The sequence below is a fragment of the Anser anser genome (assembly GCF_964211835.1).
Source record: "Anser anser genome assembly, chromosome: 5".
Classification (NCBI taxonomy): domain Eukaryota; kingdom Metazoa; phylum Chordata; class Aves; order Anseriformes; family Anatidae; genus Anser; species Anser anser.
This window is the reverse complement of record NC_139725.1, coordinates 15,538,109-15,556,144: the sequence shown is the minus strand read 5'-3', so window position 1 is coordinate 15,556,144 and position 18,036 is coordinate 15,538,109. Positions and strand designations below refer to the sequence as shown.

At 35.5% G+C, this 18,036-nt stretch overlaps 1 protein-coding gene across 16 annotated transcripts in view; it reads right to left on the bottom strand.

The window, feature by feature from the left end:
- Positions 1 to 18,036, bottom strand: part of LRRC4C (leucine rich repeat containing 4C) — a 515,355-nt gene that overhangs the window by 293,221 nt on the left and 204,098 nt on the right. For 11 of the 16 annotated variants that reach the window (XM_083836612.1, XM_083836595.1, XM_083836610.1 and 8 more), the window contains one exon: positions 4,202 to 4,291. The gene's annotated coding sequence lies outside the window, so the exon portion shown is untranslated. Of the gene's footprint in view, positions 1 to 4,201; positions 4,292 to 6,827; positions 11,064 to 18,036 lie in introns of those variants that run through there. The other 5 variants (XM_083836609.1, XM_083836603.1, XM_083836613.1 and 2 more) reach the window with 3 other exon arrangements.

The following is an 18,036-nucleotide window of genomic DNA, read 5'->3' as shown; positions in this document are numbered from 1 at the left end:
AGGATGAAAATCAAGGATGTTGCCTTGATTACTTTGGATGGTGAAAAGAAAAACCAAGGCCTCTCTTCAAATCCATAATATGATGGTATTCCTTTTGACACTTTTTATGAGCTTCTTGGAATCCACTGACAGCAACAGATTTGGCCAGTCTTCTGTGAACATTTTAATTTCAGAGTGACATTTTAGTGTTTGTATGTTTTGCTGCTGAATTTATTAGAATTTAGAGTTATACAGATACAGCTGATAAAAGCATTAATCAAAGCGGGCTCCACAGAGCCTGCAAACAATAGATGAAGTGTCTACACAAAATATGATAGATAATGGTATTAAAATTAGAAAAAAATATCTCCAAAATAACAGAGAAAAGGACATAAAGCAGACACTTAGTGAACATAAAGTGACTTAATGGTTTGTGATAGGGATAGAATGTATGTGTCTAAATAAGGATAGAAGTATAGTCTAATAATTTTTGATCACTGTATAAAAAGACCTGTCAGAATCCATGTATTCTTTGTATGGGTCTTGGGTAGCCTGCATAACATTGTTCTAACACTTTACCGACACACATGGTACATTAGCATCTTGTGTGTGAGATCATGAGTGTGATAGGGCCATACCTTGTATGTATACCCACTAAACGGGGTGGAGCCATTGTCTCTGAACCCAGCTTGTGGTACATTTTGAAACAAGAATGGTGCTGAAGTTTCTAGACTACAGAGCAATGGACCTCTGGCTATGATTCAAAAAAAAACTGACTCACAAAACCAATGGGTTTGCTTTCCCTGACAAGGGATGAAATTAAAAAGGGATATTAAAAATAGTCACAGCCACACTAGAAGCAGAAGAAATAAAAGGAAAAAAAAAATGCATTAATTTCTCAAAATCACTGCCAACAAAGTTAAGCTCTCTTGTTCTATTTGTAAAGCAGGTCAGGGAAACCAAAAAGACATTCACAAAAGCTGACCAAAAGCCCCCATGTGTAATATGACCAGTGTCTATTACAAAAAGTGGCTACTAGAAAGAAGCTTTATAAAGATATTTAGTTGAGACTTTATTCATATTAACCTACACAGAAGTTGTCTCATGTAGAATGTGTTTACCTGGGCACACACTACAAATTCCTCAACTTCAGACCACAGCTGAAACTGATAAAACATCAATGATTTAAAATAACTTAAGATTCCACCTCTTTTGCTCCAAAGGAAAAAGTTTAACTTAGTAATTTAGCCCTACATATTAATAATCAGTAGCTCCCTTATAATTTAAAATGCTTATTATGACTTCAAAATAATGTTCTTACTGTCCAACCCGCAGTTCCCTCACAAGTCTGCTTAAGTAGGAAGAAAAATTCATTCGTAATAATAAATTTAGACCAAAAATGAAAATACAACATTGTGCACACTTGCAAGTATGCATCCATATAGTAGTTGCAAGGGAACATATAATTATTCTCATAAAATGCGTGCCTGAAATTGAATTTTTATTTCAAATTAGTTTGTAAAGAGTATGATTTGTCTAATATGTTATTAGGACCTCTTCAGATGAAAGGAGAAAAATGGATTAATAACAAAGAGCATACTGATTGAAATCTAATTTCTGTTATCACAGCTAAATGATATTTTTGCATGCAAGCTGAAGCTGTGTATTTTGTGATACAGTCCCATAACATATTGTCATTCATTTCTGTGTTCTTTAAGAGCCATTTTCTGTTGAACTGAAAATAACGGTGTCTCATGTAACTATGCAATATAAATGCTTTCAGTTAACAGTCAATTCTCAAACTAGAGAAAGAAATAATTATTCCTGAACAGTGTTTTCAGCTGAAGAATACTACCCACATAAAACACCTTTAAAAATAATATACACCTGACTATCAGCACTACTCAGATGATTAATCTTTCCCTCAAAGCACATATCGATCCCTAGCAAGGAATTTCAATTACATGAAACAATTTCATGTACATTTCATGAATATTTTGTAAAAACAATCTGAGTTCTTTGCATTCGGAAGTAGTTTAGAAAATGAAAGACATTAAAGACAGTAAGCAGCCAAAAGAGGAGGGCTGTTGCGATGAAAAACCGAGGACAAATATTTTAGTTTCATTTTAGTTTCATCCAATTCATATTTTCTGACGAGAAAAAAAAATATATATATATTGAATTTAGATCAGTTCTCCTCATCAGCAGCATCACTCTGTTGCTACAAGAATACCTTCAACTGCTGAATGCACTGAAAATCATGTGCCACTGCACATGTGTTTAGTTACCTTGTTAGGTGCTATCCTGAGGCACTTAGAACTATATGAATACTGGGTGAAGTGCATCTTCTGCTATCATTTTACACAGACAGACTAGGAGCAAGTACCTTCCAGAAAGCAGCGAAAGGAATTAAAAGTACCATAAAATTACAAGGACTGTAATAGCAGGAAACATAAATGATGGGAAATCATGTAAGGAAAGGTGAAGCTTCTTGCTGAGCTTCAGCCAATAGCTACACAGTCAAATTAGGCCAAGTGGGATCTAACTTTTTGCCTGGACAATAAAATAGTACTAATCCATTTAACTTTTATTTCAAATTGATCTATCTCAAAAGCTAATGAGCACATCAAGTAAAAGAATTCACCTTCACAATGTATTGATGAAATATTTATTTTCTTTCCCTAACAATGAAATTATCGATTTTAAATCATGTAATTAGGATACTAAAAGTATTTATGAACAACAAAAACTTGTATAGATCCTTATAACAGATGCCCAGTGACTTTAGTTTTCCCCCAATGTAATCCTGCAAGAAGTTATAAATATCATTGTCAACTTTCTAGCTAAAATGAGAATTTTGACACCACTTCCCCAAGACTTCCAATTTCTTTGACCAGAGGACCACTTTTATATCATCTTATTACCAGTCTTACCAGAAAATACAGACATACTGCAGTTCTAATTGCAGAGCTTTTAGATCCTGATTTGGGATCCCCAATCCTACAGTTGAACAATCAGATCAAAACCATTTTTTTCCTTCAACTGATAAATTATTTGCAAAATACCATCTTTTATTAAGTAATTTATTATTCAGAGTTGTTAGAGAAGTTTACACAAATGAAGGCAAGCTGCCTGGCTGTATGGTAAAAGCCAAAAGGTGAGGTTTGCTCGTCAATATATATGACACTATCTCAACTGATATCATTTCTACTCTTGCCGCAACTTCTAGGAAAGCTGCAGTTCAGGAATCATATGCTGAAAATACTGAATAATACAATGCTTAAAATCCTGCTTTTGCATGACTGCACAGCTATTTGAATGACAGATATACAGACCTCAAATACTGGAGACAATAAAACCATCCCCACAAATGTTTGTGGTCAAAGGAGACTGAAACAAAACCATCAACTGAGTTGAATCAATTAGCCTTTCTAAAGTCAAATGAGACAGAGATTGAAGTGACATCCATCTCAGGAACTAAAGGATTATTTACTGGACCTTAATCAGGCAAGACACACAATGAAATTAAACAAGCAGATTAAAATTAAAAATTGTCATCCCCTTAGCCATATCAGAAACATTAGTGTTACCGGACAAAACAATGCTATGTGCACATCGTGGTGAGAAGGAATAAATAGCCTTTTTCTCTTTCCCTTGTGTACTAGTGCATTAAGTCTGAGAAGGTCATTATATTACTACGCATCCTCGCATCCTCCGAATACTGAGGAATTTAATCAGAATTTACGTTTCTGTCTGCCATTGCATAGTCTTGTTTTTCAAGTTCCTATAAAAGGACAGAGTACTGCTATTTTGGGGGAAGGTATCAAAGACAAAAGTTTATCTAGTGTCACGTCATTCTGCTGACAAGGTAGGCCATGCATCATCAGTTTTTTTTTTGTTTGTTTGTTTTTGTTTTGTTTTTTTACGAGCTTTACTTATCAATTACTATTAATCCTGATTTGTGTTGCCATGGATTTTCCTGAGCAAAGGTTATGAATGCATAGCACAGCCTGATGGAGATTGATGTGCAGAATAAAACAAAGGGACAAAAATACCTTCAGAAAAGTATGACCTCAGACACAATCTGTCATATTACCTTATTTGCTGCTACGATAAAAATAAATTAAGAATCTCCAACCAACAGTTTCTTTGTTACAACTGAATCATAATCACTAGAGAAACTGAACTTTTAACAGCATTACAGTAAATGTATTATACTTACATGTTGTTCACAGCATTCAATGGAGCATCGGCCTGCCTGCTTTCCAGTTCAATAAATAATCATGATTTCTTGCAATAAAGAAATTCATTTCTGGAAAGACAAAACAGGAGGTTAAATGTTTTTTAATCAGTTTTTCAGTAGTCACGCACTGTAAAGTAACATATGAAAATAAGATCTCAGCTGGGAAATTACAAGCACATATTACAATTTCATTTAAAAAACTTCATAAGCCTTTATTTGTGAATGCAAATGCATTATTAATATTTTATGAGAGTCAAGAATACATTTCATATATAGGTGAAAAGTTAGTTGAGCTGCAGGAAATTTATTTTTTCTGTTTTGTTTTTGTTGTTGTTGTTCTGCCAACAACAAAGTTTATGCTTTTCAGGAAGTATGCATTCCCAGTTTCAACTAACAAGACCTTTCACAAGCACTCTAAAAGAAAGTAGAATATTGGAATCTTGGATTAAACAAACAAGCATTTTTCTTATAAAAAATAAAAATCCCTTAATTATTAATGGCAGAAGTATTTGAAAGAAATCCGGTAGATGATATTCCAGAATACCACCCATTGTCCCTTTTCAACATTCATTAATGAGAATACACGAAGAAAAGAAAAAGGCTGAATAATAGACTCTAACAGTGAAATCAGTTTAACTGCAGAGTAGGCTCCAAGAAAAAGAAGAATCCCTATAGGTAGCTAGCTATATGTGGGATACAGACCCAACACACTATACTACAGATTATGAGATCCAGTGCATTCCTTCTGCTTTGACAGAAGATTGAGTGAGCTCTACTATTTTCTCTAGGAGGAAATAAGACTGATTTAAAACATTTTTGCTTCCTGCACTTGAAAACAAATATCCTCTAGTCCGGATAGCCAATGAGTTTCCTTTCTTGCTTTCAAAATATGGTAAGATTTCTATTCAGTGTTGTAGGATATTCCTGGCTGTCAACAGAGAACTTCTTTTTATTATTATTATTAATTATTATAATTATTAAAGAGACTTTATTTCTGCAGATTCCTGAATAATTCATTTAAACCTTGTGATGATATTCTTGTGTGTGTAGTTTGTTTTAAATTACTCTTTGTGACCCCCAGTGAACCCATCCTCAGCCATTCTACAAATGAGGATACTAAATGCTGAGAAAATTTGACTTAGAAGTTTTTATTAATTTTAAACCTGCCAGGTCTGAAAGAAAACACTAGTGTAGTAACAGAACACTATTGAGGCTGATCTGTAGTGATAGATTCTGGTAGATTGTATAGTAAGTCTGCTTCATACCTAAAACCTCATCAACTATTTACAAGGAAACAAGCGATGGCACGCAGGTGCCCGTGCAATGAATGCAGGTGGCAAGATCCAGCTCTCCAGTTTTGTCAGCCCTTCATGGAACAGTGATTCTGACATATGGTATTTATCTAGCCATAAAGAAAGGCAGACTGACTTTAAGCACACATGGCCAAATTCAGCTTGGCTTACAACATTAAATACACCAATGCAGAAATGCAACAGTATAACTTAAGGGATTGGAAACACACTAAAATAATTACCTTGTTCTGGTAATTTTCAGGTTTTAGGCACACGTCAGTAATCAGAATTTTTAATAAATCTCACCTTTCAAGAATTCTGGAGTTAAGTATATGACAACAAATGTCATGAGCTTAAAAAGGTATAAAACAAAGAGTTGCCTTTACAGGCTGGTAACAGGCTATGCACATTATTTTCCTCTGATAGTTCAGTCCTGCCAGCTACCTAGAGAACCATTTGCTCCTCTCAGAAGGTGTTCAGTGACTCTTATTACTTAACCAATTAAAAAGGGCTAATTTGTGCTCTATTCCAACAGTGTGCTGAGGACAAGAAATCAGCATGATGACAAAGCTCAAATTTGGAAGCAATGGCACATACCTGCGAAGCACATTATAAAGCTAATGTATTGTAGTGGAACTCTTTAATACACCTCCTATGTGAAAAGAAAGTTACTAAGGCTGACCAGTATGTGCTGGCAAAAAGGAATAGAAATGCTTGCCTAAGAGCTGCAGCCTTGCCGGAAGTCTATTTAAAAAAAATAAAAAAATAAAAGAAGGAAAAAGTAGAAATACCTCCTATCTCTCTCTGATGTTTCTAGTAATCATATATTAAAACTCATCCTCTGGAAGCAACTGGTAATATTGCAGAATCTCTTGCCTACTGAAAGGAGACCCAAATCCCTTGAATCAACACTCTCCTTCCAGAATTTGCCAAAGCAAATTGCCTCTTCTTCCATTCCTTACTTCCATAGAAATATACATTTGTTTAAATAGGTAGTGAGACGGCAGGTAAAACCTAGTGCATGAAGCAATAATAATAATAATAATAATAAAAGTAGAAAATACTGTAGTAGAAATACTGTTTAATTTTTCTGTTTGGAATAGTTTGGAATATTCTCATTAACAGCTTGCCTGATTTGATAATTTCTAGCTGTTGTTCAAAAGTCATATATGGGTTCACAAGGAAGAGAAACATTAGGCAAAACACTGTAAAATCATCTCTAAATTTCTGAACTAGATAACTGTAGCCTTCCCCTCAAAATTTGTCACCTGTAAAAAAAAACACTTCCAAAGATTGATTCATATGTATCTCACCTCTCCCGACTGTCACGGACATCACTCCACAGATTCAAGAAAAAAAATTATCATCATCTAAGAAGGTAGTGGGTTGATGCAGCCTCTCAACCTTGGGTGATATGCTTCAGTTTTGTTTCATTGACATGTACGTGGCCACACAGTACTAGGACTGCCACCTTAGAGTAAAGGCATGGTTAGGGCCTGCAGATAACCACACAAATATCTAGCTGCTACAGTCATCTACGAACTGTTAATATATAGTATACGTAAGCAAAGATCACTAGAAAAAAAAAAATATATATATATATTACAAGCTGTAGAGACTAAAAAAAAAAAAACTGAAATTGAAACCAGAAAAATGTAAAATTTTGGGAAAAAAATGTTTATTGACATTTAAGAAGCAATCAGTACGAAGCATCATAGATTATAGGCCTGGGAAGTGGAAGAAAGTAACGGTTTTAGAAAAGAAATCTGCAGTAGAACATAGTCCTCTGAAGTACTCTGCCTCAAAGCTCACTGACCAGAACCATCACTACTAAACAAAAGGAGCTGGAGCCTATGTTGTTATTACGTACAAGTATTTTTTCTGACAACTAAGTTTTAATTAACATTTCTGCAAGTTTGGGGCTACAAATTAACAGTGGCATTCATAATTACAATAGTAGCAGACATTTAATCATAATGACGCATTATTGTTGTCATTATTTTTGTGCTGTTATTGTACTATTATATTTTACACAAACATTAGTCAAAGCTGTTATAGTGATGTCTACACCACTGAAGGACTTTAGCTCGAAAAATTGTAGCTGAATGATAATGATTATATTTAGCAAAATATGTAAGATTTATCCATTATCCATACCCCCAGAGCAATGCCACTTACTTTTCTTTATTGATATCCTAGAAATACAGGATTTCAGGAGAACTCAGCTCATTATCTGCACATTCACTGATTTTCTAAAACAGACTCAAGGATCTTTAGATAGACTTCTGCTCCTTTGCCCCGGTTACTCTTAGAAACTATCAGCAGAAAGCATCCATGACATTCTTATGCCATTCTTCTCCTATTCTTAAAATTGTTTTCCTAATGCCTTTAAAAGCAGCACACAAAACCAATAGCTTCTTGTCTCACCTGCAGTGAGCATGAAAAGCATGAAAACTCCTGATCACAGCCCTCAGAGCAACAACCCACTCCAACTTGGGAATTTTACCTTCATTTTTGCTCCTGCTACCAGACCTTCCATTACTTCTCAAAACTTTTCCAGTACACAGTCATAAACAAAGTGCTCCATTCACTGTTAATTCAAGTGGAAACATTACTGCCAATGCCATACACATAGTTTCTGTTACATTTGTTTGTGGTTTTGTTTGTTTTCTTCATACTTAACCTCTTCAGCAGCACTATAACACAGCAAACACAGTTACTTTAGAGCCCGCTATAACCCACAGCCTACAATGCTGACCTTTTCCAGCCCCAGACCCTGAAAGTTCAATCTTCCAACACTGACAATTCCCAGTTCCTTAACTCCTCTGAGGCAAAACATATCAACATATGATAAATATAGAACTTATGTACAACTGTGTTAACCCATTTTCCACTGCTCTTGCTTGTATTTATTTTCTTTGCTCTTAAGTGTTGAAAATCATCTTGTAATTCACTCTTTTTTTTTTTAAGATTGACAGAAATAAGGTTATTCAATAACTTCAGTTTTCTCTATGACTTGTTATTTGATCATTTACCCCAGTAACATCTTAAAATATCTTTCATATCTTCTTGCAATATTTTTCTAAACCAATCATGTACAGTGCCTTATAACACTTTTGTTATAATTATAATTCTCATTTTGCCACAGCCTTTCCAATTTTATCGTGACATAGACATTGCTTCCATACACAGCTACAACTTCTATATGCTATATTCTTCTATATTCTATATTCTAATAAAGTTACTTTTTGATGTTCAGATTATTAAGAACTGAGGCTATCGTGTTGCTTTTCTACCACACTCTTTTTGATATATAGATATTATTTTATTTTTACCATGAAGACAACTCATAGCACTGCCATGCAAAGTAAATTAAGTTTCCTGGATAACAGTAGGAGAAACTGAGTTGACTCAAGGCCAACCAATTAGCCCACAACAAAATTTGAAATGTAAGTCTGGATTGCAAGTGTTTAGTGCTAGTCAGTCACTGTAAATTAACTTAGAGGAGCATAAAGTAATAGCATAGAGGGGAGCCAAACAATGTTTATAATGAGCAAAAAAAGGAAGAAGATATAACCACTGAGCATTCCCTGCTGTTAAAAAAGAAAAAGCTGAATTGTGCCTAATTTCTGCAGTGTGAGGAAAACAAAAGGGCCAATTAAGGACTGCTTCAGGTTCAATTTTCATCTGGAAAACTGATTAGCTTATCTGGATCTTATATAGCATTGCTCTTACATTTAGACTGAATTCTTTACCTTCAAAATATTAGCATGCCAATACAGGAGAGTGGCATGGACACCTATTCAATCAAAATCCCTTTGGGAATTTAGAACGTAGAAAGGAAGAGCCAACACAGCAGCAGTACAAAACAATTCAACGTAGCTCTGGCTTTATTCAAACAGAAATATCGTAAATTATACAGCTAAGCAGAATTAACTGTAAGACCTAACATTTTAGTCAATATTTCTACTGCGAAAAAGTCAAATAATATATACTGTAATTAGTAAAAGCTCATCTTTTTTTCATCCAGAAGAGAAGATGTCACACTCAAGTCCTTTTTCTAAGGCACTGGTTCAATACAGAGTCATTGGAGAAGAGCAGTGCCTACAATTCATGAGTTTATCTCCTTACATGTTTGGTTTGTGCATGTTCTACAACTGCAACGTAAGGAGCAGTTAGCGAAGGCTAAGTGAAGACTGCTTTAAGCAGTGGTCTGAGTAGCACTTGAAGCTTCAAAGTGTGTTGTAGAGCTTGTGAGAGATTATAAATTATTGCAAGAAGTGTTGCAACTGCAGGCACAGTCACGATATTAGGTGGTGATGCTTTGGGGTTTAAAGCTTGCCCTATTTCTCACAAATGAATTAGAAAGGCTTAGAAATTTTTCTTCTGCAACACCACTGTATAGACTTACTCTTTCCTAGTACAACCTCCTCCTCTCCACTTCCTAAAATAAATGCATCGAACAATGCCAAGTACTGCCCTGACAAGGCATTATTTTTAGTTCAATCAGCCTATTTTCAGCATTTATCAACATGAAAGGCTGCAGAATATTTTCAGAACCCAGGAGGCTGCTTCCTCCCGTTAAGAACCAAGCTGGCACACTGGATGTTGAGGGAATACTGCAAATAATGTAGGCTCTAGTTCATCTTTTCCCCATTTTAGCCAAATGCTTTACAATTCTCTTTTGAACATTTCTATATTTCCTATATTTCAAAAGTGCAGGGTCAAAACTCTGAAGAGAAAGGAAAGGCAAAACCAAAATTCTACTTCATTTCTGGCAGTGTATCTGTGTTACTGTGGGAAAAAAACGCCATAGAGAATTGGGCCAGGGTTTTGTGAATGCTGGTTGAACTGAGAGGTATTGTATGTCAATGGACTTTAATGTGTCCTGACAAGAAACACTCAAAATGTACAGGTTAACACATGCGTCATTCACTTCATTTTCTATGTCAACCTCATGAACTTTGCCGTGTTACCTCATCTTCCAATTCAGTGAGGGAGAAATACAAGTTTCTGGAGATCACTGATGGTAAATAGGTAATATACTTGCATGCAGCTCAGAAAGAATAAGGTCAGAGCATAAACAGGGTTTACATGCTTTCAGGCCTGAAGTTGCAGCTCTGCATGTAATGAAGCTATAGTCAGTTTGGTTGCAATAGTTCTGAGTTCTCAAAACCAAGTAGAAAGGAGAGCCTCACTTTATCATTTAAAACAGAATTAAGGAAACAATCCATAAATTTTACATTTCAGTTCTGGGACGGTCTTGTACTTAACATGTAAGATGTTAGTTAATGCCTCTTTTTTTTTTTTTTTTATAAACAAAATTGGCAATTTCTTAAAATTAAGTGAATACTGGAAAGTGTTTATTTTCCAACAGGCCTTCAAATATTTATTACCTCCTTCGTATAGAAATACTTGCATGAAGTTACACTGTTAAAATAGCAGACAACCTGGAAAGCAGACAACTACCCAGGCAATACCATGGGAACTCAATGTCACTCACGCAAATTTGACGGATGGAGTATTTTAAAAATGAAAGAAATGACTGCAGGAACTGCAATAAAGTAACAATGTGCTGTCAGTTATAATAAAACCAGGAGACAAACCTCAGGCAGTAAGGTTCGTATAGATGTGTTCTTCAGATCTGATATGGGGATGGTTACTAGGTGATCTCTGTTAAACCCAAAGATAAAAACTACAGATTATTTTCAAAAGTTCCTAGCAGTTCCTGAGACAGATGCTTTTCCTAACAGTATCTAAAAGGCTATAACATTCAAGAAATCAATTATCAAACAGCAATTATAGGTCTATTGTACAATCTTTGGAACCATTTAACTTAATTATGCTCATACCGCTGTGTATAAGTGCCTGCAAAGAATTGCAAAGAGCTCTTGAAGGTGAGCTGAAAGTGAACTGCAGGCTGTATAAGGCTAGAGATCAGATGAAAATTGAGACAGAAGATGTGGGGTGAATTTAGTCAAAAAGTAAGGGAAGTGATTTCATTATATACCCCCCGAGAGACCTACTGGTCATAAAAAGTGAATTAGCTAGCATTACGCTAAGCGCTTTCAGAATACCGGCTGGGAGTATTTACGTTTACTAGATGCAGCTCATTTGTGGAGAAGACAAGTTGTGCTTTGTTCACAATTTCTGACCATTCTTTTTACACATCCTATAGACCTTCTGCAATTCTGATTCAGCCAAAAGTCCTCCCACTCTTCTCTCCTGGCATAATGGTCCTTCTCATTTTAGACTATCTTGTCTGAGTCACGATCTTATCCTGAATAAACAGTCCATTCTCCCATCCTCATTACAAGCTCTTAAGATACCTGTAGGAATACAATTTATACGTAAAGCTACATTTTCTCAGGGACTTTAGTACAAGGGAAGTAACTTTCATAGGTTATAGCATAAAAATACCCCTTATCAGCAATTTCAAACCTGTGAAACAATGGAGCAAATAGTAAGACTCAACAAAAATAAGCCACAGCTTAAGTGAACAGCAAAAACTACGATATGCCCACTGATTACACAACGGATTCTACAAGATGTTCCTGACTGTTTTTAATGGAATTTTAAGATCAGTGAATGAAGAGAAAGAAAGGTTTTAATATAGTTGGATTTTAGGAAATCATTATCCAAAAAAATTGTAACCTCAAAATGAATCAGAATTAGTTTGGATAGCATTAACAAATAATAATGAAAGCACTGTTTTCTGTAAAGATTTACAATAGATTAGTATAGAAACTAGAATCAATCTCTTCAATACAGACTTTAGTGTCAGGGACCAAGCCAACATCACCAACAAACAGGGATAAATAAATTCACATGCTTCTTCCACCTGATTTTCATTTGCAGGACAAAATACCACAGGCTTCTCTCTGTTTCTCTACTATGTGGAGAAAGAATATAATGGTCAAAGATAAGGACCTCATGTTACCAATTTCAGAGACATTTCAGTGAAGAATCCAGGCTAATAATTATATAGTAAATTGTTATTTGGATGATCTATTCCTTTGAATTTTGAGAAGAATAACCATTTCTCAAGGAAAATTTTATTTTGAAAAATTGCTCATATTAAAGATTCAATTTCTGGTCTAAACCACACAGACAAATAATCACCATCCCTACTAATTTAAACTTTTGTACCCAGGATCTGGAAACAAACAATAGCAGGGTCTTGAACCTGAAACATTAGAAATCAGTATGCTGCTAATGAGCTATTGGCTTTTCTGCTTTTCTTCTTTGCTTTCTTTTATTAAAGAATTGGAAAAATGTAAGATCTTAAAAAAAAAATAAAAAAATCCACAATAGCAAAAAGCATGGTTTGGTCACTGAAACTGACACCAGATACAAAACTGTGACACTAATAATATACTTTCATCAACCCATGTACAGTCTTTCAGTATCTGAGAAGAAAATAATAATGTCCAGAAGTTGTAACATCTTTTCACCCTCAGGTCATTCCTTTATTTAAAAAATACAAATTCACAGAACATAAAGCAAAAGGACAGAACATAGAGCAAAATCTTCTGTGTTTTTCAAATCTGTTGGTATATGTTGATATATGTTGATCTGTGGCATATTTTGAGAAGTCTACTATAGCACACATGAATTATTTCAAGGTCTAGTGACAAACGTACTTTTTTTTTTCCTTCTGTATTTTATTAACTTTCTAAAAAGTTAAAGTAATTTAATGATCATCCTGTTCTCCGTGACTAATACAGACAAATTCTGGTAAGCTTCTGTGTTTTCTGTTTACATATTTTTATGACAACATTTATTGAATCTTGTTTGGAGTAATGGAGTGACAGACCAGCTTCTCCGGATACAGAAAGCATGTGAATAACCTATGCAACTGAACAAGGTAAGGGTCAGAGAGAGAAAGTCATTATGAACAGTGAATCTTCCAAGGTGGCATCCATCTCAAATTGAGACCTTGAGGTGATAGAAATTACACAGACCCAGGCAACTATTTCACATCAATCTCTAGGATTCTAACTTATACTCAGTTTTCCTCTGTCCTTTGAGGGGACTGAGAAAAACTTTCAGACAACAAAGTTGCTTTTAAAATACTTTTAGTTTCTAGATAAAATGAGCCTATTTAAAAAGAGGAAAATGAGATACAAATTCCATGATTATAATGATGATTAAATGGAAGAATAACCCAAGTAAGGACTCAATGATGCTGCTAGAGTGAAAAAGAAAAATAAAAGTGAACAGGAATTATTTGGTAATTGTTTTAAAATTAAAGAAACTGAAATAAGACTTGTTTGTAATCATTAGTGTTGATTAATTTTTCTTTTTTGGGGTGAAGAAATGAACTCGGGAAATTTGTCAGTTTGACATACTGACAATTAAAAGAAAAAAAGTAAATGAGTGAAACAGAGGTCTGGTCACCTTATGCCTACTGCATTTAATACAGAAAATCAGAAAGATGAGGAAGGCTGTAAGAATAGTTTTAGGAATTAATTGCATCTCTACAACAGATACCAGATTCTCTGTTTCTTTTCCTTCATACTGCCTAATGGGGTCAGGCAGGAGAAATGCTGGCAAAAAGAATAGGAATTGCCAGTAAAAGTTGAGACTAGAATTAGTGAGAGTTGTCTTTTCTCAGAAGTCAGGCACTGAAGCAGTGTGGTTTTGAATATTGCTTTCTTACAATAACATTGGTTATGATGAGAGCAGAAAGTGTCAGACCACTTACAATACAATAGTTGTAGCACAAGTAGTCAAATAGACAAATGTTTTAATCTCTGTAGTTTTAAGGTTACAGTATGCCAGTATTTCTCAGTGCCAAAACTGTAAGGGCATGAATTATGTATTGTCAGGGACTTTTTTTTTTTTTTCCACAGTGACTAACCTGTGTTCCTGGCAGTAGCAACACACAAGAGAAAACTGTGATCTTCTAAGACAAACTCAAACTCTCTGAGTAGAGGTAACCAGTTTCAAGACCTTGACATAGAGTTTTCTGACTCAAAGCTCAGGTACTGCAGCACAAAGACTTTAAACACACACCAGAGCTACAAAGGTGCAGTGACCAGCTGGTGAATACAACGCAGGGGATGCCAACACATTTACTTCATAGCTCATCCTTTGAGCTACCCTTTAAAAGCTACCCAGAAGTTCTTATTCATCTCCTGCTCAATACCAAAGTATTTATCTCCTCCTACATGGAAACCAATGGGTACTGATTTTGATACTGAGAAGAACCAGAAATATGCATACTGGTGACTTAGGTGCTGTCTGGTCCCAAGGAGGGTGACTGATCTCCTGTCACAGTGGGATGTTGCTGAAAGTCCTGCCCCAACTGTTCTGATAACAGTTGCAAGAACATAGCTCCAAACCCAACCAAGATCAAACCATCAGCTACCTAGGCTCTAGTTTGAGAAGGCTGGTCTTTTGTTAGTTTCTCTCTGCTTGACCCCAACCTTACCGATATTTACTGCTGACCCATACTTTTGGTTTCCTGTATCCACATCTACAAGTACTACAAAACAGAAAATTTAACTCACCCATAGTAAACACATCACGCAACAAATACATCATGCTTCCAACAATTTTCAAGTTCTGATTTCTCATGTTACTCTAAATCTTAAGCTGAAAGACAATGTTGTAGTCATTTGATCTGGCTGATTTCATCACTCAATGATCACTACGTTTATACTAAGACTACTTTATAATGGAATGTACTTCTTTCAAAGGAAAACTTATCACTGCAAAGACTCAAAACCATAACTTTTATACCTACATGCTCATATCTGAAAACAGTGGAAGAAAAAAAGAAAAAACAACAACAACAAAAAAAAAACTCCTTTCTATAAAGGTATACTTTGAAATTTCAGACAACCACACCGAAAACTGATCAATTTTCTATCAGTTCAGTGCTGGAGGCACAGAGGTTGTAAGCAAAGAACAGCACACCAGTACTAAGGACTTGCATGATTTGAGTGTCATATCTCATGTGCATCTCTACATGCATTGCCTCTAAGTGAAGAAATGCCTGCTCAAACTGGTAAGGACCGTATACTGAGCAGCATTTAAGCACTAAAGCGATCAGGAGAACCGAGCAACACTGTTGCTTCCTCTCACCAGACACCTTACTTATTTCAGCAATAGAGAGCATAAAACACTGTGAAGGAAGCACTGTCCTCAACAACAAGGGGAATACAGCCATTACATAGTTTGGTAGGAAATAAAAGGCAACAACAACAACAAAAAGCAAACTTTTTTTTTTTTGAAAGTATATCTTCTCACACTAAGAATATATGACGAAAAAACAGACATTTATAGAAATAACTCTTTACAAAGTTATGATAGAAGAATGAGACAAGTGTCAGTTTAATAAGACTTAAAACCTCATGTTTCAAGACTGGAGTTAATTTCTATTAATTAAGAGCAATGGAGACAGCCAAGAACTTTGTGAAAGAGTACATCATTTCAACATTTCTTGCATGGTATTTTCAAGCACCTTTACCTGGCCATTTTCAAAGCTTGAATCGATGTGCTGTTTGGAATAAACAACCATGAAGTATTCTGAAGAATCCATCATAAGTGAATCATAAGTATGCATCAGTCATAATAAAACGTAATTTTCTAGGTAAATGTTAAAAATAACTGCATCTTTATATCAGAGCACTTACCAGGATTTCAAGTTCATTCATCATAATAAACTCCTTCAGCAGACAAAACAAAATCGCCAAGGAGCACAAACACTCCGTTCTCTTCTCATCCAACACAAATGAGAAGAGAAGCAGCAAATGGAAGTGTTTTATTTTGAGAGGGATTCCTTAAGAAGAAATCAAAGCAGCACAGTAAGTGACAAAATGGATGGGCTGTATAGCATTCTGTGGAGGTTATTGCTCCTGCGAACTGACCTAACTTTTCCAGTATTGAGAGACACCACATACCAGATGACCATGCACTGCTGGCCTCAGCAGTGCAGCAACAACTAATTCATTACAAAAGACTAGAACATTTATACACAAGGCAGACAGGCTAATTCAGCTTCCATGCTACTAACTCTCTGGTCGACACTGTCTCTAAGAATATATTTTCTTGTCTCTTGACTAGTACACTGATGGGATGAACATAAAAGTTATGAGAAATCTCAGTGTCCTGCAGCCTAATAACTTTTACCACTGCTAAGATTTTTCTTGAGTCTGCCTTAATTTGCCATTTTTTAAATTTCCTTCTATGAAAATATATTAACAGTTCTTACTGGAAGCAAGTAACGCTAACCTGTTTGAAGGTCAGGAAAAAGACTCTTTCAGTTTAATTTTATATCCCTAGTAACAGCTCCTTAGCCAGCTACAGTGCTGATGGTAATTGACAGTTCCCAAAGAGCTGAATTTTCAATTCTCTAGCTCTCTGTGAAATATCTTCCAATGCGACAATTAATTGAAGCAGAAATAGCTCCGACTATACCACTTTGGTTCCTGTCAAAACTATACGACTTGAAAAAATCCCCCCAAAAAGGCATGTGATTTAGAATGAATACAGTATTATAGGAACAGAGCACACTTTATGTACATTACAAAGAACTTCAGAATGTGCTATATTGCTTCAGAATGTGCTGTATCTTTAAGGGAGTCCACAAGAAGAATTTTCATGTAAGAAAAAGATGAGAACTATAAGTGTAAAGAGAGAAAAAACTCAGTACAAGATCTAGGAGAGGAAGTGTTTCCATGATGCTTATAAATTGGGATGCTTAGAAAAAGTGTCTTGAATTAAAAAAGACACAGTAGCCCTGGCATACAGAGAGCCACAGAAGTGATCATCTGGCAGAGGGCTGGAGCTTGCGGTCAGGCTCAGTAAATAACAGCAGATGACCACTGCTGACAACAAAAACTAAAAGCAAAAGAGAAAAGAGAAAAACTCTAAGCAATCTGGAGTATATCAAAGACTGCACAAAAGAGGTCTAATCCAACAAAGAGAGCAGCAGCTACTGAAAGCAGTCCAATCCGTTATATCCTGAAGAATGATTGTCACATCCAGGATGCACATTAAATACTTAATCTGCACTGTCTGAAACCATATTTTTCACTCCACAGATAAGGTCCCAACTCTACAATTCAAGACAACAAATACATAAAGGGAAACCTTCTACTTATTTTCCTATAATTACCACAGATAACTAATATTTTTTCTAAAACCCTCAAAGGATGGGGAAGAACAGCTCACAGAAGTACACAGCAGAAGCAAGAGATTTTTCCTAAAGCATGACTGTTTCTGAATATGGAAGAAAAAGTAGTTGAGAGAAGTAGTGAAAGATAACAGCACTCTGTATAACCTGTGTCTGGAACACAGTCACTTCTAAACAAACAGCAGGGAAATTTATTAGAAAATGACAGCTGTGGCACTGAATGGCTTTCTCTGGCTTGATACAAGGTGCTCAGCAACTCCACTCTGCATCTTCCCTAGCTTCCACATAATTACAACAGTGAAGTTATGGGAAGAAAAAAAATATACATTTTTATTTCCTGTATCAGCCATTTTTCCATGCAGCTTTGAGACAGCTTG